The sequence below is a fragment of the Salvelinus alpinus genome, chromosome 5 (assembly GCF_045679555.1).
Source record: "Salvelinus alpinus chromosome 5, SLU_Salpinus.1, whole genome shotgun sequence".
Taxonomy (NCBI): domain Eukaryota; kingdom Metazoa; phylum Chordata; class Actinopteri; order Salmoniformes; family Salmonidae; genus Salvelinus; species Salvelinus alpinus.
The window spans coordinates 76,474,763-76,499,198 of record NC_092090.1 but is presented as its reverse complement, the minus strand read 5'-3'; the positions used below and the strand labels follow the sequence as shown (position 1 = coordinate 76,499,198).

At 43.6% G+C, this 24,436-nt stretch overlaps 1 pseudogene; it reads left to right on the top strand.

Moving 5' to 3' along the window:
- The first annotated feature begins 16,968 nt into the window (after positions 1-16,968).
- LOC139575340 (ATP-dependent RNA helicase DDX51-like) lies at positions 16,969-23,502 on the top strand (annotated as a pseudogene).
- The last annotated feature ends 934 nt before the right edge of the window (positions 23,503-24,436 follow it).

Genomic DNA, 24,436 nt, shown 5'->3' with positions numbered 1-24,436 from the left:
TCTGGGAAGGCTTTCCACTAGATGCTGGAACATTGCTGTGGGGCCTTGCTTCCATTCAGCCACAAGAGCATTAGTGAGGTCGGGCACTGATGTTGGGCGATTAGGCCTGGCTCGCAGTCGGTGTTCCAATTCATCCCAAAGGTGTTCGATGGGGTTGAGGTCAGGGCTCTGTGCAGGCCAGTCAAGTTCTTCCACACCGATCTCGACAAACCATTTCTGTATGGGTCTCGCGTTGTGCAAGGGGCATTGTCATGATGAAACAGAAAAGGGCCTTCCCTAAGCTGTGGCCACAAAGTTGGAAGCACAGAATCATCTAGAATGTCATTGTATGCTGTAGCGTTAAGATTTCCCTTCACTGGAACTAAGGGGCCTAGCCCGAACCATGAAAAACAGCTCCAGACCATTACTCCTCCTCCACCAAGCTTTACAGTTGGCACTATGCATTTGTGCAGGTAGCTTTCTCCTGGCAGCCGCCAAACCCAGATTCGTCTGTCAGACTGCCAGATGGTGAAGCGTGATTGATCACTCCAGAGACCACGTTTCCACTGCTCCAGAGACCAACGTCGGAGAGAGCGTTACACTACTCCAGCCGACGCTTGTCATTGCGCATGGTGATCTTAGGCTTGTGTGCGGCTGCTCGGCCATGGAAACCCATTTCATGAAGCTCCCAACGAACAGTTGTTGTGCTGACATTGCTTTCAGAGGCAGTTTGGAACACGTTAGTGAGTGTTGCAACTGAGATGATTTTTACGTGCTTCAGTACTCAGCGGTCCCGTTCTGTGAGCTTGTATGGCCTACCACTTTGTGACTGAGCCATTGTTGCTCCTAGACGTTTCCACTTCACAATAACAGCACTTACAGTTGACCGAGGCAGCTCTAGCTGAGATTGCATGGCTGTGTGATCGATTTTATACGCCTGTCAGCAAGTGTGGCTGAAATAGCCAAATCTACCAATTTGAAGGGGGTCCACATACGTTTGGCCACTACTCAGCCATTGTTGCACTTTGCACTTACTCACTTAAATGTGTCATAATAAACAAAAGCTGCCTCGCATGACCTCTTAATGGGACTTTGACTCGAGCTCACAGTCATTTCTGGTGTGGCCCTTTTAATGACCACACTAACTACAAAAATGGACACTTTAGCTCACATTACTAATACACTGCAGTTGGCATGTGATATGACAACAAAGCAGGTGACACCAATCAAGCCAATTCAGCCAGTAGGCAGGCAGCACAGCCCAAGGGATAACATTGTGATGCCCTCATGCGTTTTATGAATGCAGAAAGTATAGACTGATGACCAAAGATAGTTGTTACATTGGAGGAATAACCAGGAATGGAGTTCCATCACAATACAATGTCCAAAATCCACATTTTATACCTGCATGTAACCACATTCGGAACATTAAATACTTACTTACGTAATAAACATCTTAGGGACAAATAACCAACACATTTTAGTTCATTTAGTTTATTTTGGTAATCAGGGTTTTAAAAAGTCTCTGGGAATGGAGCCCAGAGCAAATGGAATATTTATACCCTGACAATTGGAAATTAAAACACTGCAAGTAGTCATGCTACCAGTGTGAGTTGGCGCTAAGAATAGAGCAAGCATAAAATCTTTCCAATAGCCACTGACATGAAAACATGCTTTAAAGGAACAATATCAAGACCTATTGTAGGAGTAAATGTGAATAAACATATTCAGACTTCAACAGAGTAGACAGAAGAATAGAAAAGAAAATGTAGTGTGATGTTCCTCCTACAAAACATTTTAAACATCTTCAACAATGAATCCATGAGAGAAACTGGACTGCCTGTCATGCACTGTCCCTGGCCTGTGCATGTTTGAATGTTGTTGTTGCAATTCAACTGAACATTTAACTGTCCTTGAGAAAGAATGTCATTTTTACTTCCTTTCCCATCTCGGTAAGATTTCTGTCAGCAATTTAGAGCACTGCATTTTATTTGTAAAATATTTGTAATCTCTAAAAACAAATTGCCTGGGATTTTTATTTAGGAGATTCAGATATTTTCCAACCTAATCTTTATCAGCAAAGTATTACAGTAAGCTGCTGTTGTGTATGTATTATCCCATGTCAAGCCACATACACTCAAAGTTTTAATTACCTCCCTAAAAAAATCTTACATGACCCATTTTCTACTCAAGGATATTTATGTGGGCATATGCTTTTGCTGTTAAGAGGATTCAAGGCATGCAGAATGATCAAAGTCATATTTTAGTAATATTAGTATTTCCCAAAACAAGTGTTATTTCTAAGTGTGCATGTTACCTCTTAGTTTTTAAGCACTGGCAAGAATACATTTCTAAATCTGACAAATATAAGGAGACAAACTTTTTGGGGCATCTATTTGTGTGCATCAGTATTAAATGTTGTCTTGATTCAACATTCAACATTCAACAATTCAACAATTCCTGACTATTTTGTGGATGTGTTCCTCAGTCTCACACAGCAAATGAGTTAGCAAGTTCTTTAGGTTATCTATAAGGCTATCTTTGAGAGAGAAGAACTTTGAGTGACATACCTAATCAAATACATTTGGTCACCATACAATTCCACCTGTTAGTTTCTGTGTCAATGATAGTCCACAAATGTAATGATGAATTTCATTTTCCCTCAGTCACAAGTTCACAACATGCACTTCCAAAGGCAGCGAGGGCTTTTTGTTTTCTAAAGCAACCAGCACTGCCTCCAAATTGCCTCCCATGAAACTTTAATGACTGTCTGTGACTGAGCCCTGAATAATTGAACAAGGGAAAGACCTGTCCTGGATGATTCCCACTGTAACACATTATGGAAATATACAAATAATACTATTAGGTGAAACAAGCCACCTCAGCAATTAGGTGGGCTGCAGGAGAGGTTCAAACTCTGACACTTTTGCTTACTTCAATTGTAATGAGGGCTACTCCGACGACTTGTGCTTGAGGAATGTCTGGTTCAGTATTGAGACTGTAATGACCTTTTAAGAAGGTCTCCCTTTATTCTCAAACTTCTTCACAAGGACTTTGTTCTTTTTCTGACCAATTGTGTTCCAACTTCTTCTTGTATTGCCTACATAAGAAAAAAACTAGAAAACTAGCAAACCTATTTGCCATCAATATTGTGATATCCTTGGTATCTTTTGATACTTTTGTTCCAAGTCTTAATAATACTATTAATGAGTTAGGTGTACAAGAGAAGCTTGGGAAAAGTGTATTTTGTTGATAATCTGAGTGCAGACTTCAGCTCTTCCATTTCCAGATATGACAGTTACTGTATGTTGATATTTGTGAAGTAATGAAAACCACTACTCCTCTCCGACTAGAGGTTTGAGAGATACAGTATGTAATCTTGGTAAATAAAATATTTCAGCCTCGATGGCATCACAATGTTTAATGAAAATAGCTTTTGGAACACATGTGTACTGAATAATCTTGCCTGAACCTGTTAACTCTCAAAGGTAATGCAGAGACTTCAACTCAGAAGTCTACCAGTCTTGTGGTACTTTCAAACCCAATCAGTCATGTCTTTTTAGCTGGTGCAGTCATTACGTTACAGAAAACTACTGCATGATAAGTATGCAGGGCTCAGTCACTGGAACCTGTGTCTTGGAGTACAAATTAAGTCATGCATTTTGTGTATCTTTAGATCTGTGTTCTTTAGGCAGTCAGAAAACATCACTTAATTCCCTTCCATTTGGGAACCTGTGATCAAATGACCTTTGATGTGCTACAGAACTCTAAAGGTTATTTACCATGGTGCCAGTCCTCCTTCTGAAGGCTCAGTACCCTTCTTACAGTAATCCCAACAGAGAGAACAGGAAGAATGCGGTTACTGCACCCTCTTAAATGAAATGTGAAGCCATGCAGAGGAAGCGACCAAGAGAATGTAGCCGTGGGGCAGCTACTGAGACCCAAGTCTAAATGGACCGAGTCAGGCCTCCTGTTTACCTGCACAACATACAGGCAAATACAGTTATTTAGAATAATTCTGAGTTTAATATATAGCTTTAATATATAGCTTATATAGCCATATAGCTTAATTACCCTAGTGATGCTCCATCTTCAAAAATGTAATTGATATCCCTTTAGACAAATCCAAACTCTGTGGAATTAGAAAGCACTTCCAATGAGGAGTCATGAAAGTGAATGGACAATATCCTCAATTAAAAACTGCAATCTACGGTTAAAAATGTAAAAGCATTATAGTCTGAAAATTATTAATGGGAGAAACTGAACATCAAGACCACTTTGCATAGACATCAAGTTTAAAATCCTCCATCATTGTCAAATAAAACATTCTCAAACAAAATGGTGTAAGCATGCCATCTGCTGTCAGAACATCTGAAAGTGCTATTACACAGAGAGCAGGTAAAGTTGAGTCTTATTAAAAAAAAAAAAAAAAACTGCTCTTTATTTTAAAATATAAGGCAATCAAATTGATCACAATGTTAATTTTAACTGACGACAAATACAATATGAAAACAAACTTTAAATATTGAAAATAGATAAACAATGAATGATTAGTGCAATTTAGGTAAATCATTTACTGCTGTTTGCATAAATCAGCTTGCTTTGGTGACAGGCCACCATTCCTCCTTTTTATCCACAGTTGCATCTGAAAAGAGGAAAAATAGAAGACCAAATGAGCCAAAACAAAAAAATACCTAAGCAAACAAACCACCATGCAAAACCAAAGCAAGCCTGGTATTTTTGTCACCGCCACCAAATTTCTTTTGTAATATGCATAGACATAAGTGGTATCCATGAGTTTACAGATTCCCATGAACTGGGTAAGTAGAAAAAGTGCTTAATTGCCGAAATCTCGCACTATCTCTTTAAGATCAGCGTCAAGTTACAACAAAGTACCAGTCAAAAGTTGACAACTACTCATTCAAGGGTTTTTCTTTAATTTTACTATTTTCTACATTGTAGAATAATAGTGAAGACATCAAAACTATGAAATAACACATATGGAAACATGTAGTTACCAACAACAACAAAAAAGTGTTAAATCAAAATACATTTTATATTCTTCAAATTAGCCACCCTTTGCCAAGAGTGTGCAAAGCTGTCATCAAGGCATTCCCTCAACCAGCTTCATGAGGTAGTCACCTGGAATGCATTTCAATTAACAGGTGTGCCTTGTTAAAAGTACATTTGTGGATTTTCTTTCCTTCTTAATGCGTTTGAGCCAATCAGTTGTGTTGTGACAAGGTAGGGGTGGTATACAGTAGACAGCCCTATTTGGTAAAAGTCCATATTATGGCAAGAACAGCTCAAATAAGCAAAGAGAAATGACAGTCCATCATTAATTTAAGACATGAAGGTCAGTCAATCTGGAAAATTTCAACTTTGAAAGATTCTTCAAGTGCAGTCGCACAAACCATCAAGCGCTATGATGAAACTGACTCAAGAGGACCACCACAGGAAAGGAAGACCCAGAGTTACCTCTGCTGCAGAGAATAAGTTCACTAGAGAGTTACTAGACTCAGAAATTGCAGCCCAAATACATGCTTCAGAGTTCCTGTAACAGACACACCTCAACAACTGTTCAGAGGAGACTGCGTGAATCAGGCCTTCATTGTCGAATTGTTGCAAAGAAACCCCTACTAAAGGACACCAATAATAAGAAGAGACTTGCTTGGGCCAAGAAACACAAGCAATGGACATTAGACCGGTGGAAATCTGTCCTTTGGTGTGATGAGTCCAAATGTGAGATTTTTGGCCTGCATGTGGTGTAATGGTGTGGTGTGCTTTGCTGGTGACACTGTCAGTGATTCAACCAGCATTCCAAGTGAAGCTGGTTGAGAGAATGCCAAGAGTGTGCAAAGCGGTCATCAAGGCAAAGGGTGGCTACTTTGAAGAATCTCAAATCTAAAATATATATATATTTTGTACATTTTTGGGGGGGTTACTTCATTATTCCATATGTGTTATTTCATAGTTTATGTCTTCACTATTATTCTACAATGTAGAAAATAGTAAAAATAAAGAAAAACCCTTTAATCAGTATGTGTCCAAACGTTTGACTGGTACTGTATATTTGAAGCAAACAGAGCGAGCCACGAGCGCATAGCCACCAATTGCTTCTCATCTCCCAACAGTGCGGTGGCACGCATCATTACATTTTTATGCATTTTGGAGTTAAATATCTTTCTTTAAAGTCACCAGAAGTCGTTCCAAATGTTTTAAATATCCCGGGGGGCTTGAGCCCAGACCAGTGCAGTGAAGAGACCCACCCCCGATACCTTTGCTTAACAAAAATTCTAGAGGAAACACTGGGTATAGGTTGCAATTCCAAAGATGGAGGAAGTGTTAGAGAGAAATCAGTGATTAAGTGTTATCCAGCTGTTTTTACCAACCCCTATGATACAGTACCTTACTCAATTAAACCAGTACGTGACAAGTGACATTAACTGCCAGAAGAGAAGGTTTTTGTGCTCCAATTAATAATAACACCACCATTTTATCCCAAACACAGGGGATAACATTACACCAATTACCCACTTCTGCACTTCCAGCAGCCTCCATATCTGATGTTATGGGAATACACACCATCTCTGGTAAAATGTAATTTCATTAAGGCAAACTGCTGATTGGTGACCGGATACAAACTTTAAATATAAGGTAAACTCAGGTAAATTTGACTGTAATTACCTTGAACGGTTCCAAGGTTGGAGTTATCAAAAAACTGCTTGGGACAGTTAATCGACATTCAGAGCCTGGACGGACATCAAAGAACTTTCTCTTGGGCGAGTCGAGGAACTTCTTGGGAGAATAAATAAACTTTTTGGGATAGTCTATGAACTTCTTGGGAGAGTGAAGGAACTTCATGGGAGAGTTGAGGTCCTCAGAAGTCATGGGAAGGCGTCGTTTTGTATGAGTACATGCAGATGGAGGCGTTTCTACCACGTCCCTCCTCTCCTTCAGCGTAACTGCTCTAGCATTCCACTTGGCAATATCTCCTTGCTGAGTGGAAACATGGCTGTGAAAACAGAGAGAAATGGCAGAATGTCAGTGATACAATATCTCAAGAAACTTCGAAACATTACAGTAATCTTACAGATTCATCTTTACCTTACCAATTCAGAAATTCTCTTTTGTAGCCGTTTCACTTCCTCAAGTTTGTTCTTTTCAAGGAGAATTTTGCTTTGGACCGTATGTCCTCTGGTGGTTGTCAGTCTGGCATGCAGATCCTCTCCCCCCATGACTGCAATAACAAACATCTCAATTAGGGCTCATAACTATTCACTTGTTGTTTTGTGGACATTTCAAATTCTATTCTTAATATTGTCTGTGGCAGACTTACATAACTGTTCTCCCTCCTGCTGTGATCTTCTCAGAGTTTTCTTCAGCGTTCTCAGAGCGTCCTCCTTGTGGTTCAGGAGCGTGGCCATCCTCAGTAACCTTGGGGAAACAAATGCAGAACGTCATAAACATGCATCTTCTCCAATGACGACTCAGGGAGAGATACTTTAAACAAGCCCTGCTCAAATTCAGCAGTGGTACAAACCTGATGGAACCAAAGGAAGAATACACATTTAAAATGACATTGAAGCTCATGATTAAAACAAATGAAGCCTTACTCTTCTTGGTGTTTAGAGCACAATGCAGTCATCTCATCTTCATTTTCACAACTTTAGCATTCAGCTTTTCAAGCTCAAGAGCACTAGGTGATGCTCTTTTACAAGTGGTTTTGGCTAAAATGGCTTTAAATGGTTCCTTTGCATTGCCCTCAGATGAAGCAGTTGAAAGAAGAATTGCAAGGCTTCAAAGAAGGACAGTCTGTTGTTTCCTTCTGCTGTGTCTGAAGTTGCTGTGGTATTTGCCCCCATTCCAGATGCTCAGTGATGCAAATGCGACCATGTCCATATTGACAGAGCAGTTCAATAACCTGGAGCAGAGCACGAAGTGTTTTACCACCAGGGATGCAGAGGGAATTTGCTCCAGACTCGAGGCTTCCACTCAGCAGCTCCAGGTGGGCTAGCACTGAATTTTCTGTTTCAAAATCTATACAAATGCATCATTCGATGACATCATAATAAAAGCAATTTTATCCCTTTGCAGGCGTCCTTTGTGAGGCTCCAGTTTGTTATCAATGGTAGACCATTGTCAATGATAGACCACTTGGTCTAGGGCACTGCATCGCAGTGCTAGCTGTGCCACTGTCGCAGCCGGCCGCGACCGGGAGGTCCATGGGGTGATGCACAATTGGCCTAGCGTCGTCCGGGTTTGGGAGGGTTTGGCCGGTAGGGATATCCTTGTCTCATCGCGCACTAGCGACTCCTGTGGCGGGCCGGGCGCAGTGCACGCTAACCAGGTCGCCAGGTGCACGGTGTTTCCTCCGACACATTGGTGCAGCTGGCTTCCGGGTTGGATGCGAGCTGTGTTAAGAAGCAGTGCGGCTTGGTTGGGTTGTGTTTCGGAGGACGCATGGCTTTCGACCTTCGTCTCTCCCGAGCCCGTACGGGAGTTGTAGCGATGAGACAAGATAGTAACCACTAACAATTGGATACTATGAAATTGGGGAGAAAATGGGGTAAAATTCAACAACAAAAAATATATTATAATATATATATTTTTGCTCCTGCCTAAACATTTTGTAGTCTCACCTCAAGCTCTTGAGATTTGCATCCAGATGCCTCCACAGCCTTCTTTAAGGAGGACATTCAGTAGTTCTTTCTGTAGTTAAACAAAAGGTTACAAGCACAAACCATCTTAATGACTTATAGTAAGTCCCTATGACATTCATGGACTTGCAATTGTCTTATGCCATACATAGTACATTCCAATTTGCTTAACTACTACATTGAAATAGATTGGTTATACAACTTTGACATATCTACGCAATCTTTGCAGCAGTCTATTACCTCATATTCTATTTTGCTCTCCTCTTCCAGAGAATTGAACTCATCCATCTCTTTCTTCTCCTCCATCTCCTGAAGAAGTGCAGCCTTTTCTTTCTTCAAGTTTTCAGTCCATCCCATTAGAATGTTGAGCTCCTGCTTGAGATAATCACGCTCAGCAGCAACCATTTCCTGTTGACAGACCACATGGTGAGGTGAGAATTCAATACAAAAATAACAGAAAAACAAATTATAGCTAGATACCTTCTCAGACACCAACGTCTCACAGAGTTGAATTGTCTCCTCAAATCCCCTTTTCATCTGTAAAGAATGACAGTTGGACCATTTTTGCATTTAAATGAAATGATTTCTGACATTCTGCATGATAAACCAGTGAGAAGGCATTGGTGATAGCCAACCTGCTCCTGTGAGTCAGTGGAAATTTGAGACTTTTCCTCTAGCATCTTCTGCAGTTCAGCAACCCTCCTCTCAAAAGTCACCACCTTCACCAGGGCCTCCTGCGCATCAGCAGGCATTTGTGACTTTTCTTCTAGCCGCTTCTCTAGTTCAGCAATCCTGCTCTCAAAAACCGCCCCTTTCTCCATGGCCTCCTGGTTCTGCTGAACTTCGTTTTCCAGCTGTGCATCAGTGGGCATTTGCAACTTCTCTAGCTGCATCTCCAGTTCGGCAACCCTCCTCTCAAAAGTCTCCACTTTCTCCATGGCCTCCTGCTTCTGCCGAGCCTCATTTTCCAGCTGGATCTCCAGACGGGACACCTTCTCAGACAATTTGTTCAACTGGTTTGGAGATAAAAATTCAGAACAGAAGAGAATGCAGGAACATGAGTATGAAGGACAACAAGAAGGTAATGCGGCGTTACGATAAGATGGCAATAGTTCATGTTCACCTTTCTGATAAACTACGCAGTCACACTGCTCTGGTTCATCTCCATGTCAAAGGTATAATCTAACACATCGCCATCTGTGAATACACAAACAGAAAAAAAGCTATTGAACATGATTTATGCGCCAGTATGGGAAAATATAGCATACCGTATAGCAGAATAAAAGCTACCACTGACATTGATATTTAGTTTATTTTTCCTATGGTTATTACCCTCATTCTGCTCTGTCAAGACAGACATATCAGTGTTTCTCTTTTTCAGAAAAGGCTCAGCAAAGCTTAGGTCAGACTCTCCAGCATGGTGGAAGGCTGGTGATGGCAGTTTTCCACCCCACGTAACCCTCCGTTTCGGCATCTTTACCAATATAAAGACATGGTTAAACAAAGTAAAAAATAACCAAAAAGTACAACTGTTAAGGAATTAAGCATCAGATACATATCTGTAAGGCACTAAAAGTTAACATTTTTGATGGAAACAAAGTCTGAGGAGGTGACTAGAAGTTTGGTTAAATTCTTAATCCTGTCCTCTTGTTCTCTTTGGAGCTGATCCTTCTCTTGCAAAATCTGGGACAGAGTCTCCTTCTCTGTCGCGGTTGTTTGAGTGACTGAGGAGACGTAAGGCAGGGCACAAAAATAAAGGTTGAAATTGCAGTTGTAAAAAGGGTCAATTCTTCGAAAGGAAAGCCGGCAACATTTCTAAGGAACCCCAATAGCCAGTACAGCTAGACTTGCCTCATGAAGTCGGCGCTTGAGGTCCACAATTTCATTTCTGTATCTTCTAAGAAGGGCTCCGTCATCAGAAACCTCTGTGACATGCGGGTCATTCTTCATGTTCTTTGCTGAACTAGCAAACTACATTGTAGAGATGGGCAGATACTTTATTTAAAAATGAATGTTACATTTGTCTGATATTAATCATTTAAAATAAGGATGGACAAATATTTCACCCACTTGAAGAGTGCTAATTGTTTCTTCCAGAGTAACTGGGGTGATTGTGCAGATGATGACAGTTTTTGCATTTCCACCCAAGGAATTTTGGAGGATACGGTTGAGTTTACTGTCCCTGTAGTTAGTAAAACCCCTGAATGTATGGATAAAAATCACATTAATGAACATTAAACAAATTGCATAAGTTACACAAATGCTGTGGAAAATGGTGAGAAACCAAACACCTACTTCTGGGTTTCATCAGACAGTTTCTTGATCACTTGAGCGAGGGTGAAAAGGCTGCGATTTATATTACATCCTTCTTTGAAACGTGTACCTACAATATCAGATGTCAAAAATCCCAAAATGCAACTGAACTCAACCACCAAAGGAAGGTTGTTCAGATATTTCACACTGTTGTTACATTAGCACAAATATCAACCCACGTACCTTCAGCGCCTGTTTGACTTGCTCTCTCAGCCCCGGCTGAGAGAGTAGAATTTGTCAACCAAATTCTACATGAAAATGAGACTGGTAAGAAAATACAAAATGGAGGACACATCTGAGTTCACCAAACTTCCTTCACTGTGGCAGCTTACCAAATGGAACACAATAATGGCGCTGTCTGAATTTTCACCAGATGCAGGGTCACCCCTGTCACGACTCTCCAAGATCTGAGAAAAAACACCAGCATTATCTCCAGCACACAGATAACCAGATATGCATTGTCTATTGTGATGTATAATAAAGTGTCTTACCATGCGGAAAATTGTGTGTGAACAACTGCGTCGCTGGTTCCTTTTTGTCTTTCCATAATGGCGATTCTCTAGGGCGTACATTTAACATTGAATAGTGTCAGTATGTTAAAGTCAATACATGGATTATATTTAATCTAACACGATGGTTTAAATAAGGAATAAGAGCATTTTACTTTCTCCTTTTCTAACCCACGCAAGGACTTGCTCAGTAGATGTCACCAGTTCCTCAGTAAGGTAAGCTACATAGACATTTCACCATTTAAAAACACCAGTCATGTCTTGGTTATTGTAGTCCAACAGTTCTATTGTCTTACAATATTTCCATCAAACTTACATTGTTCCCCTCTCAGGTTTCTAGAGGCTTCCTTATCCAACTGTCACAGAGCAAATCTGTCACAGTTTTATTGTAGATCTCCAAGTATGACACCCTCAGAAGGTACTCCTTTTTTGGACAATGAAGAAAAAATGAAAATCAAACGACTTACAACACATCTTACACATGCATATGACTGTTTATTTTCTATCTACAACTACTCACGTTTTTTATAGTCTGGAAGACATCCTCCATGGCAAAGGGTATAACTCCTGGAGTAAGAGAACTCCCCATCATAGTGAATGTCTTCCCAGATGCAGTTTGTCCATAAGCAAATATTGTTCCTGAGAAAATGTTAGCCATTTAATATAGTTATGTCAATAAAGAAGTCAAAGCCATAAAGATGTCAAATACAATTACTGTTTAAATAGTGTTACTTAGTGTTCAAAATATATTTATATGGTCAACATACTATAATCTTTACTGAACAAAAATATAAACTCAACAATTTCAAAGATTTTACTTAATTACAGTTCATATAAAGAAATCAGTCAATTGAAAAATTCATTAGGCCCAAATCTATGGATTTCACATGACTAGGAATACAGATATATCTGTTGGTCACAAATACCTTTAAAAAAAAGTTTTTTAAAAGTAGGGGTGTGAATCAGAGCACCAGTCAGTATCTGGTGTGACCACCATTGCCTTATGCAGCACGACACAGCCACTTCACAGAGTTGATCAGGCTGTTGATTGTGGAATGTTGTCCCACTCCTCTTCAATGGCTGTGTGAAGTTTCTGGATATTGGCAGGAACTGGAACACGCTGTCGTACATGTCAATCCAGAGCATCCCAAACATGCTCAATGGGTGACATGTCTGGTGAGTACGCAGGCCATGGAAGAACTGGGACATTTCAGCTTCTATGAATTGTGTACAGATCCTTGTGACATGGGGCCGTGCATTATCATGCTGAAACATGAGGTGATGGTGGCGAATGAATTGCACAACAATGGACCTCAGGATCTCTTAACGGTATCTCTGTGCACTCAAATTGCCATTGATAAAATGTAATTGTGTTAGTTGTCCGTAGCTTATGTCTGCCCATACCATAACACCACAGCCACCATGGTGCACTCTGTTCAAAATGTTGATGTCAGCAAACCGCTCACCCACGCGACACCATACACGTGGTCTGCGTTTGTGAAGCCGGTTGGAAATACTGCCAAATTCTCTAAAACTACATTGGAGGCGGCATAAGGTAGAGAAATTAACATTCAATTATCTGGCAACAGCTCTGGTGGACATTCCTGCAGTCAACATGCCAATTTTTGACATCTGTGGCATTGTGTTGTGTGACAAAACGGCACTTTTTAGAGTGGCATTTTATTGTCTCCAGCACAAGGTGCATCTGTGTAATGAATACGCTGTTTAATTTGCTTCTTGATATGCCACAACAGTCAGGTGGATTGATTATCTTGGCAAAAGAGAAATGCTCACTAACAGGGATTTAAACAAATTTGTGCTCGAAATTTTTGTGCGTATGTATAATTTTGGGGATGTTTTATTTTAACATGTGACCAAAACTTTACAGGTTGTGTTTATATTTTTGTTCAGTGTACATGAGGCTAGAATGAAATGTGATGTTCCTCTGGTCTTCTCTGTCTGAATGTGTCCCTCTCCTACACAGGTGGCAGTCCATGTCTCCTCTGCGTCAGTTCAGGATGCTCCCAGAGGAAGTCATCAAGAAGATTGAAAATAAGAACTTCCCCTTTGAGCGCCTCTATGACCTTAACCACAATGAGATTGGTGAGTCTGCTCTGCATTGCACCCCAAATACCCCACCTCGATCTGGACCCACTAACACTACACACTCATTGATTCATCCCCGGTTGTTGAAGTTGTCACTGCCTCTAGCAACTTACCCCAAAAATTAGTTGGCAACACTGTTCACAATCCCTTACCATTATAACCTTGAACAGTGGAGACAAGAGGCTTTGTAAGTTCCTGGTACAGCTGTAGAGTTGTTTCTTCAGCACTAAATACACGGTCTGTAAGGAAACAAATCATACAAATAAGTGATTCACGTTATTGCCTGCATGTCCGGCCAACATTCATACTCGCCTTTAGGAAAACTCACCGAAACTGAAGTTCTTGGTAAAATTTCCATCGTCAACCTGATGAATTGTCTGCTTATCAGCTTTCCAATACAACTTGACCGGCTCGGTGCTTTCTGCAGCAGTTTCCTCCCTACGATAGATGAACAACATTAGAGAGATCCACCACAGATAAAGCTACTGTAGGTAGTTAGCAAGCCAATGTCTCAACTTGATCAGTTTACAGTTATTATACAATCATGTAGTTGGTACAAATCAGATCTGTTGGCTTGCTAGATTAATTAGTTACCTACTAACTTACTGTAACTAGAACTAAGTCAGCGCAAACTATTTTTATTTTTTTATTTCACCTTTATTTAACCAGGTAGGCTAGTTGAGAACAAGTTCTCATTTGCAACTGTGACCTGGCCAAGACAAAGCATAGCAATTCGACACATACAACAACACAGTTACACATGGAATAAACAAAACATACAGTCAATAATACAGTAGAACAAAGAAAACAAAAAGTCTATATACAGTGAGTGCAAATGAGGTAAGATAAGGGAGTTAAGGCAATAAATAGGCCATGGTAGCGAAGTAATTACAATATAGCAATTAAACACTGGAATGGTAGATGTGCAGAAGATGAATGTGCAAGTAGAGATACTGGGGTGCAAAGGAGCAAGATAAATAAATAAATACAGTATGGGGATGAGGTAGGTAGATAGATGGGCTGTTTACAGATGGGCTATGTACAGGTGCAGTGATCTGTGAGCTGCTCTGACAGCTGGTGCTTAAAGCTAGTGAGGGAGATATGAGTCTCCAGCTTCAGAGATTTCTGCAGTTCGTTCCAGTCATTGGCAGCAGAGAACTGGAAGGAAAGACGACCAAAGGAGGAATTGGCTTTGGGGGTGACCAGTGAGATATACCTGCTGGAGCGCGTGCTACGAGTGGGTGCTGCTATGGTGACCAGTGAGCTGAGATATGGCGGGGCTTTACCTGGCAGAGACTTGTAGATAACCTGTAGCCAGTGGGTTTGGCGACGAGTATGAAGCGAGGGCCAACCAACGAGAGCGTACAGGTCGCAATGGTGGGTAGTGTATGGGGCTTTGGTGACAAAACGGATGGCACTGTGATAGACTGCATCCAGTTTGTTGAGTAGAGTGTTGGAGGCTATTTTATAGATGACATCACCGAAGTCGAGGATCGGTAGGATGGTCAGTTTTACGAGGGTATGTTTGGCAGCATGAGTGAAGGATGCTTTGTTGCAATATAGGAAGCCGATTCTAGATACAATTTTGGATTGGAGATGCTTAATGTGAGTCTGGAAGGAGAGTTTACAATCTAACCAGACACCTAGGTATTTATAGTTGTCCATGTATTCTAAGTCAGAGCCGTCCAGAGTAGTGATGCTGGACGAGCGAGCAGGTGCGGGCTGTGATCGGTTGAATAGCATGCATTTAGTTTTTACTTGCGTTTAAGAGCAGTTGGAGGACACGGAAGGAGAGTTGTATGGCATTAAAGCTCGTCTGGAGGTTAGTTAACACAGTGTCCAAAGAAGGGCCAGAAGTATACAGAATGGTGTCGTCTGCGTAGAGGTGTATCAGAGAATCACCAGCAGTGAGAGCAACATCATTGATGTATACAGAGAAGAGAGTCGGCCCAAGGATTGAACCCTGTGGCACCCCCATAGAGACTGCCAGAGGTCCGGACAACATGCCCTCCGATTTGACACACTGAACTCTATCAGAGAAGTAGTTGGTAAACCAGGCTGTCGAGTCTGCCAATAAGAATGTGGTGATTGACAGAGTCGAAAGCCTTGGCCAGGTCGATGAATACGACTGCGCAGTATTGTCTCTTATCGATGGCGGTTATGATGTCGTTTAGGACCTTGAGCGTGGCTGAGGTGCACCCATGACCAGCTCTGAAACCAGATTGCATAGCGGAGAAGGTACGGTGGGATTCGAAATGGTCGGTGATCTGTTTGTTAACCTGGTTTCAAAGAAAGACAGGGTAGGATATATATAGGTCTGTAGCAGTTTGGGTCTAGAGTGTCACCCCCTTTGAAGAGGGGGATGACCGCGGCAGCGTTCCAATCTTTGGGAATCTCAGACGATACGAAAGAGAGGTTGAACAGGCTAGTAATAGGGGTTGCAACAATTTCGGCAGATAATTTTAGAAAAAGAGGGTCCAGATTGTCTAGCCCGGCTGATTTGGAGGGGTCCAGATTTTGCAGCTCTTTCAGAACATCAGCTATCTGGATTTGGGTGAAGGAGAAATGGTGGGGGCTTTGGCGGGTTGCTGTGGAGGGTGCCGGGAAGTTGACCGGGGTAGGGGTAGCCAGGTGGAAAGCATGGCCAGCCGTAGAGAAATGCTTATTGAAATTCTCAATTATTGTGGATTTATCGGTGGTGACAGTGTTTCCTAGCCTTAGAGCAGTGGGCAGCTGGGAGGAGGTGCTCTTATTCTCCATGGACTTCACAGTGTCCCAGAACCTTTTTGAGTTAGTACTACAGGATGCACATTTCTGTTTGAAAAAGCTAGCCTTAGCTTTCCTAACTGCCTGTGTATATTTGTTCCTAACTTCCCTGAAAAGTTGCATATCACGGGGGCTATTCGATGCTAATGCAGAACGCCACAGGATGTTTTTGTGCTGGTCAAGGGCAGACAGGTCTGGAGTGAACCAAGGGCTATATCTATTCCTAGTTCTAAATTCTTTGAATGGGGCATGCTTATTTAAGGAAGGCAGGAAGGCACTTTTAAATAATAGCCAGGCATCATCTACTGACGGGATGAGGTCAATGTCATTCCAGGATACCCCGGCCAGGTCGATTAGAAAGGCCTGCTCGCTGAAGTGTTTTAGGGAGCATTTGACAGTAATGAGGGGTGGTCGTTTGGTCGCAGACCCATTACGGATGCAGGCAAATGAGGCAGTGATCGCTGAGATCTTGATTGAAAACAGCAGAGGTGTATTTGGAGGGCGAGTTAGTTAGGATGACATCTATGAGGGTGCCCGTGTTTACGGATTTGGAGTTGTACCTGGTAGGTTCATTGATAATTTGTGTGAGATTGAGGGCATCAAGCTTAGATTGTAGGATGGCCGGGGTGTTAAGCATGTCCCAGTTTAGGTCACCTAGTAGCACAAGCTCAGAAGATAGATGCAAGATAGATGCAAGCAACCTAGTCCCCATCAGTGATGTCCCAGGAATTTGTACTAAACTGCAACGGAAATTGGAGGGCAATGGAATTCAGCACCTCTTTCCAGGTTAGCAGGCATGAAGGAGTAGAAGTTAAATCTGTTTTGCTATCATAATATGGGGAGGAAAGTACTCAAATTCTATTGTGTCCACTGTGCAGTACATGCAGAGGTCATCCCAGCCATTTTAGAGAATGTCTCAAGGTCTATTGATTGGAAGAGGGGGCTACAAACCCAGTGTCACACCTTGGCCTTAGTTATCTTTGTTTTCTTTATTATTTTAGTTAGGTCAAGGTGTGACATGGGGGATGTATGTGTTTTGTATTGTCTAGGGGGTTTTGTATGTTTACGGGGCAGTGTTCAGTCTAGGTGTATGTATGTCTATGGTTGCCTAGATTGGTTGTCAATTAGAGACAGCTGTCTATCGTTGTCTCTGATTGGGAACCATATTTAGGCAGCCATATTCATTAGGTAGTTCATGGGTGATTGTCTATGTCTTTACGTTAGTTGCTTGTGTCTGCACTTTCGTTTTATAGCTTCACGGTCGTTTGTTGTTTTGTATAGTTTGTCAGTGTTCGTTTCGTTTTCGTCTTCGTTTATTAAATATGTATTGTTATCACGCTGCGCCTTGGTCCTCCTCTCTTTAATGTTACGACGATTGTGACAGAATCACCCAACCAACAAAGGACCAAGCAGCGTGATACAAGGCAGCAGCAGCGATCACAGGACTATTGGAATTGGGAGGAAATTCTGGATGGCGGAGGACCCTGGGCACAACCTGGAGAATATCGCCGCCCTCGTGAAGAGCTGGAGGCAGCTAAAGCCGAGAGGCGGTGTTATGAGGAGGCAGCACGGAAGCGCGGCTGGAAGCCAGAGAGGCAGTCCCACAAATGTATTGGGGGGAGGCTCTCGGGGAGTGTGGCAAAGGCCGGTAGGAAACCTGCGCCAACTCCCCGTGCTTACCGTGGAGAGCGAGAGTACGGGCAGACACCGTGTTATGCGGAAGAGCGCACGGTGTCTCCTGTACGTGTACATCGCCCGGTGCGGTACATCCCAGCTCCTCATATAGGCCGGGCTAGAGTGGGCATCGAGCCAGGTGCCATGAAGCCGGCTCAACGCATCTGGTCTCCAGTGCGTCTCCTCGGGCCGGTGTACATGGCACCAGCCTTACGCATGGTGTCCCCGGTTCGCCAGCACAGCCCAGTGCAGGTTATTCCACCTCCCCGCACTGGCCTGGCTATGGGGAGCATTCAACCAGGTAAGGTTGGGCAGGCTCGGTGCTCAAGAGCTCCAGTACGCCTTCACGGTCCGGTCTTTTCCGGTGCCACCTCCTCGCCCCAGCCCATTACCACCAGTGCCAACACCACGCACCAGGCTTCCAGTGTGTCTCCAGAGCCCTGTTCCTCCTCCACGCACTCGCCCTGTGGTGCGTGTCTCCAGCCCGGTACCACCAGTTCCGGCACCACGCACCAAGCGTCCTGTGCGTCTCCAGAGCCCTGTACGTCCTGTTGCTGCTCCCCGCACTAGCCTTGAGGTGCGTGTCCTTAGCCCGGTACCACCAGTTCCGGCACCACGCACCAGGCCTAATGTGCGCCTCAGCAGGCCAGAATCTGCTGTCTGCCCAGCACCACCTGCGCTGCCCGTCTGCCCAGCGCCACCTGCGCTGCCCGTCTGCCCAGCGCCGCCTGCGCTACCCGTCTGCCCAGCGTCGCCTGCGCTGCCCGTCTGCCCAGCGCCGTCAGAGCTGCCCGTCTGTCCGGAGCCGTCAGAGCTGCCCGTCTGTCCTGAGCCGTCAAAGCCGCCCGTCTGTCCTGAGCCGCTAGAGCCGTCCGTCAGTCAGGAGCCGCTGGAGCCGTCCGTCAGTCAGGAGCCGTCAGAGCCGCCCGCCAGTCAGGAGCCGCCAGAGCCGCCCGCCAGTCAGGAGCCGCCAGAGCCGCCCGCCAGTCAGGAGCCGCCAGAGCCGCCCGCCAGTCAGGAGCCGCCAGAGCCGCCCGCCAGTCAGGAGCCGCCCGCCAGTCCGGAGCCGCCCGCCAGTCTGGAGCCGCCCCTCAGTCCGGAGCCGCCCCTCAGTCCGGAGCCGCCCCTCAGTCCGGAGCCGCCCCTCAGTCCGGAGCTGCCCCTCCGTCCAGTGGTGCCCTCTAGGATGGTCTTCAGTCCGGGACTCGCTGTAAGGGTCCCCGCTCTAGAGGCACCACCAAAGCGGGTATTGACTATGGTGGAGTGGGGTCCACGTCCCGCACCCGAGCCGCCGCCGTGAGAAGGCCCACCCGGACCCTCCCCTTCTGTGTCAGGTTTTGTGGCCGGAGTCCGCACCTTTGGGGGGGGGGGGGTACTGTCACACCTTGGCCTTAGTTATCTTTGTTTTCTTTATTATTTTAGTTAGGTCAGGGTGTGACATGGGGGATGTATGTGTTTTGTATTGTCTAGGGGGTTTTGTATGTTTATGGGGCAGTGTTCAGTCTAGGTGTATGTATGTCTATGGTTGCCTAGATTGGTTCTCAATTAGAGACAGCTGTCTATCGTTGTCTCTGATTGGGAACCATATTTAGGCAGCCATATTCATTAGGTAGTTCGTGGGTGATTGTCTATGTCTTTACGTTAGTTGCTTGTGTCTGCACTTTCGTTTTATAGCTTCACGGTCGTTTGTTGTTTTGTATAGTTTGTCAATGTTCGTTTCGTTTTCGTCTTCGTTTATTAAATATGTATTGTTATCACGCTGCGCCTTGGTCCTCCTCTCTTCAATAATACGACGATCGTGACACCCAGAAACATTTTTGTGTCTGCACCAACGGGGAGTGGCAATACTGGCATTCGTTATACCTGTTATTCAGGTATGAATTAAACCATCAGCCATACATTTTTTTATGGAAGGTGTGTTTTCTTTCATTAGATCGAATGTAGTCAGTTTGATGTTCTCATGTCGTTTTAGGCACTGATGGAGCGAGTTGTATGTGACATCCGGGTTTTGACAGTGTTGCCCACCAAAGAGCTTGCACAGCAGGTAACTAGGGTCAAACCTTCAATATCCATGATGGAGATAACTTGTGATTATTTTTGGTTAGCTCACATCCACTGAAAAACGTTGAATGTTTTTCCCCAAACAGGTTTGCAAAGTATTCAGTTCATATGCGGAGGGCACCAGCTTGAAAGTGGTCATACTCGCTGGTGAAAAAAGTTTTTTTCCACAGAGCAGGCATCGCTCTCTGAAACCCAGTCAAGACACATCAAGGTCTTTCTTCCTTGGTAGATATTCAATTATTCTATTTGTTTAAGCTTAGAGTTTCCTTTCACTCAAAATAGTCCTTTGTGCATAAATGACACCATGATTTTAAAGAGAAAATCAGTCTGAAAGAGATACATTTTGCTCTTTGTACAGAGGTGGAACAAACCACAGTTTGGCAGACATTGTTGTCGCAACCCCTGGGAGACTGGTTGATCACATCAATAAGATTGATGGTTTCAGTTTGGAACACCTCCGCTTCCTTGTGGGTCACTAATACAAGTACAGTGTCCATTTTATTTGCATGGATGTTATGACTAACAGTATTTAAATAAACTATTCATAATTCATGATGGTCTCAATATAAATCCTTCTCTCAGATCATTGATGAGGCAGATCAGATGATTGACAGCATGCACCAGTCTTGGCTCAGTCAGGTGACCAAGGCAGTTTACAGATCCAAGAGGGGTTCTGAAGCAGTCTCGATCTTCAAGAGGACAGAGCCTGCACTTATCACTGCAGCGAGGTAAGACCTCACTTCTCAGGATTCTTTCAGACAGTACTGGAAATTCAGGACTGGCAACTATGTGGTTTGTTTGTTAGAGAATACAAACTGTACTACACCTATGGATTGTGTGCTTTCACACATTATTCTCGGATATATGCATTTCGGTGATTTAAACATTTCTGTTTTTTATTTGTGGCAGCTTGTCACCAGCCTCAGATGCCTCTAACGGAAGCTCCTGTTCTCAGCCACACTGACTCAGAATCCAGAGAAGTTGTAGCAGCTAGGCCTGCATCATCCCAGACTCTTCAGCTCGGTCCATAGTCAGTCAACGACCCCACCCTGAGTCTCAAGAGAGGTTCAACTTCCCCCAGGGCCTGACAGTACTTTCCCAAAAAAATAATCGCAAGAGATTTTTTATTTCTCCTATATCCTAGAGCAATGTGTCACTGTGGTCTCTTTTTGGGGGGAGTACTATGTGCCCTGAACTCTGAGTAAGAAGCCCCTCCTCATTCTCCATTTCATACTGTGCCTGAAGTTTAGTCCCATTCTGTGCTTCACCAATTCCAGAGAAGCCGCTCACAGGTTGGTGAATCTTCCATGGCCTTCTCCTTAATGCATTATTTGATGATGTCCACAGCCATATGATTTGCTCTCTGTTCTCTCTAACAGACTGTGTCTGCTAGTGCAGCTTTTTGGTGGAGTGCAGGCACCTGAGTTCTCCTCACGACTCCCAATGACAGGAAGAGAACCCTCAAGGAGTTTGAACAGGGAAAGATCCAACTGTGAGTATGAGTGTCTGTTTGAGGATAATTGAACGTTCTATTTTCTTTGCCAAATATATAATATATACACTGCTCAAAAAAATAAAGGGAACACTAAAATAACACATCCTATCTGAATGAATGAAATATTCTTATTAAATACTTTTTTCTTTACATAGTTGAATGTGCTGACAACAAAATCACACAAAAATTATCAATGGAAATCAAATTTATCAACCCATGGAGGTCTGGATTTGGAGTCACACTCAAAATTAAAGTGGAAAACTACACTACAGGCTGATCCAACTTTGATGTAATGTCCTTAAAACAAGTCAAAATGAGGCTCAGTAGTGTGTGTGGCCTCCACGTGCCTGTATGACCTCCCTACAACGCCTGGGCATGCTCCTGATGAGGTGGCGGATGGTCTCCTGAGGGATCTCCTCCCAGACCTGGACTAAAGCATCCGCCAACTCCTGGACAGTCTGTGGTGCAACGTGGTGTTGGTGGATGGAGCGAGACATGATGTCCCAGATGTGCTCAATTGGATTCAGGTCTGGGGAACGGGCGGGCCAGTCCATAGCATCAATGCCTTCCTCTTGCAGGAACTGCTGACACACTCCAGCCACATGAGGTCTAGCATTGTCTTGCATTAGGAGGAACCCAGGGCCAACCGCACCAGAATATGGTCTCACAAGGGGTCTGGGGATCTCATCTCGGTACCTAATGGCAGTCAGGCTACCTCTGGCGAGCACATGGAGGGCTGTGCGGCCCCCCAAAGAAATGCCACCCCACACCATGACTGACCCACCGCCAAACCGGTCATGCTGGAGGATGTTGCAGGCAGCAGAACGTTCTCCACGGCGTCTCCAGACTCTGTCACGTCTGTCACATGTGCTCAGTGTGAACCTGCTTTCATCTGTGAAGAGCACAGGGCGCCAGTGGCGAATTTGCCAATCTTGGTGTTCTCTGGCAAATGCCAAACGTCCTGCACGGTGTTGGGCTGTAAGCACAACCCCAACCTGTGGACGTCGGGCCCTCATACCACCCTCATGGAGTCTGTTTCTGACCGTTTGAGCAGACACATGCACATTTGTGGCCTGCTGGAGGTCATTTTGCAGGGCTCTGGCAGTGCTCCTCCTGCTCCTCCTTGCACAAAGGCGGAGGTAGCGGTCCTGCTGCTGGGTTGTTGCCCTCCTACGGCCTCCTCCACGTCTCCTGATGTACTGGCCTGTCTCCTGGTAGCGCCTCCATGCTCTGGACACTACGCTGACAGACACAGCAAACCTTCTTGCCACAGCTCGCATTGATGTGCCATCCTGGAAGAGCTGCACTACCTGAGCCACTTGTGTGGGTTGTAGACTCCATCTCATGCTACCACTAGAGTGAAAGCACCGCCAGCATTCAAAAGTGACCAAAACATCAGCCAGGAAGCATAGGAACTGAGAAGTGGTCTGTGGTCACCACCTGCAGAACCACTCCTTTATTGGGGGTGTCTTGCTAATTGCCTATAATTTCCACCTGTTGTCTATTCCATTTGCACAACAGCATGTGCAATTTATTGTCAATCAGTGTTGCTTCCTAAGTGGACAGTTTGATTTCACAGAAGTGTGATTGACTTGGAGTTACATTGTGTTGTTTAAGTGTTCCCTTTATTTTTTTGAGCAGTGTATATTTGTTCTGTTCAAGTTTGATCAGCACTGATGCTGCTGCCAGAGGCATTGTCATCAACGGGGTGAAATGTGTTGTGAACTACGATGCACCACAGTTCTTCAGGACGTACATTCACAGGTAAGCTAGCTTGATCGTTACACCTGTAACTGCATTCGCTAAATTGTATTTGTTGTTGTAGCTTGTATATGCAATGAATGTTATTAGATGTTCTGCCTTCCTGTGACAGTATTTGTGTTGGAAAAGGGTTGGAAGGACTGCAAGAGCTGGAAAAGCTCTTACAAAAAAAACATAGTACACAAAGAGAAATGGAGATTATGTGGATGTGTGGCCAAGGCTGAAATGAGATCACTGCAGAAAGTAATATTCTGTAAAACAGCTTTGCTCCTGCGTTAAAACAACACATTTCACTGCACCTATCTGGTGTATGTGACAATAAAACATATTGGATTATATAATACACTGAAAAAACATAAACGCAACATGTAAAGGGTTGGTCCAATGTTTCATGAGCTGAAATAAAAGATCCCAGAAATGTTCCATACTCACAAAAAGCTTCTTTCTCTACAATCTTGTGCACAATTTTGTTAACATCCCTGTCATGTGAAATCCATAGATTAGGGCCTAATGAATGTATTTCAATTGACTGATTTCCTTTTATGAACTGTAACTCAATAAAATCTTTGAAATTGTTGCATGTTGCGTTTATATATAGTTTTCTTCAGTGTAAATGCTTTAGTTAAAGATCTACAGTCCCTGTATGCTAATTCTGGGTGATGTTGGTGGTTGCTATTCTACAGGAGAATAACTTCAGATGGTGAAGGATGCAGGCACCCCTGGGATCCACAAACAGATAGTCAAGCCTGGGAGCATGAAAAGCATGGAACCCCACTATCAACAGACGCTACTGGAGCTGGGGAATATCATAAAGGTACTGTAATTGACCCAGATAACTGAAATACACTGTAAAACTCAAACAGAAAAGGACAACTGTTGATCTTGTCCGTTACTGGTTGCTCTAGTATCATCGTCATCATTATGTCACAAGTTGTCATGACTTAACAGTAAATCTGTTTTATTTTTCTCCCCAGGGTGAAAAGGCCAAGAAGCATATGTAACAGTGACTTACGTCAATATACTGTAAGATTGTTTCTTCTCTCATGACAGACAAAACCAGAGGTCAGTGCACACACAAGATTTGTATTGTTTTTTCCTCAAATAAATATGGG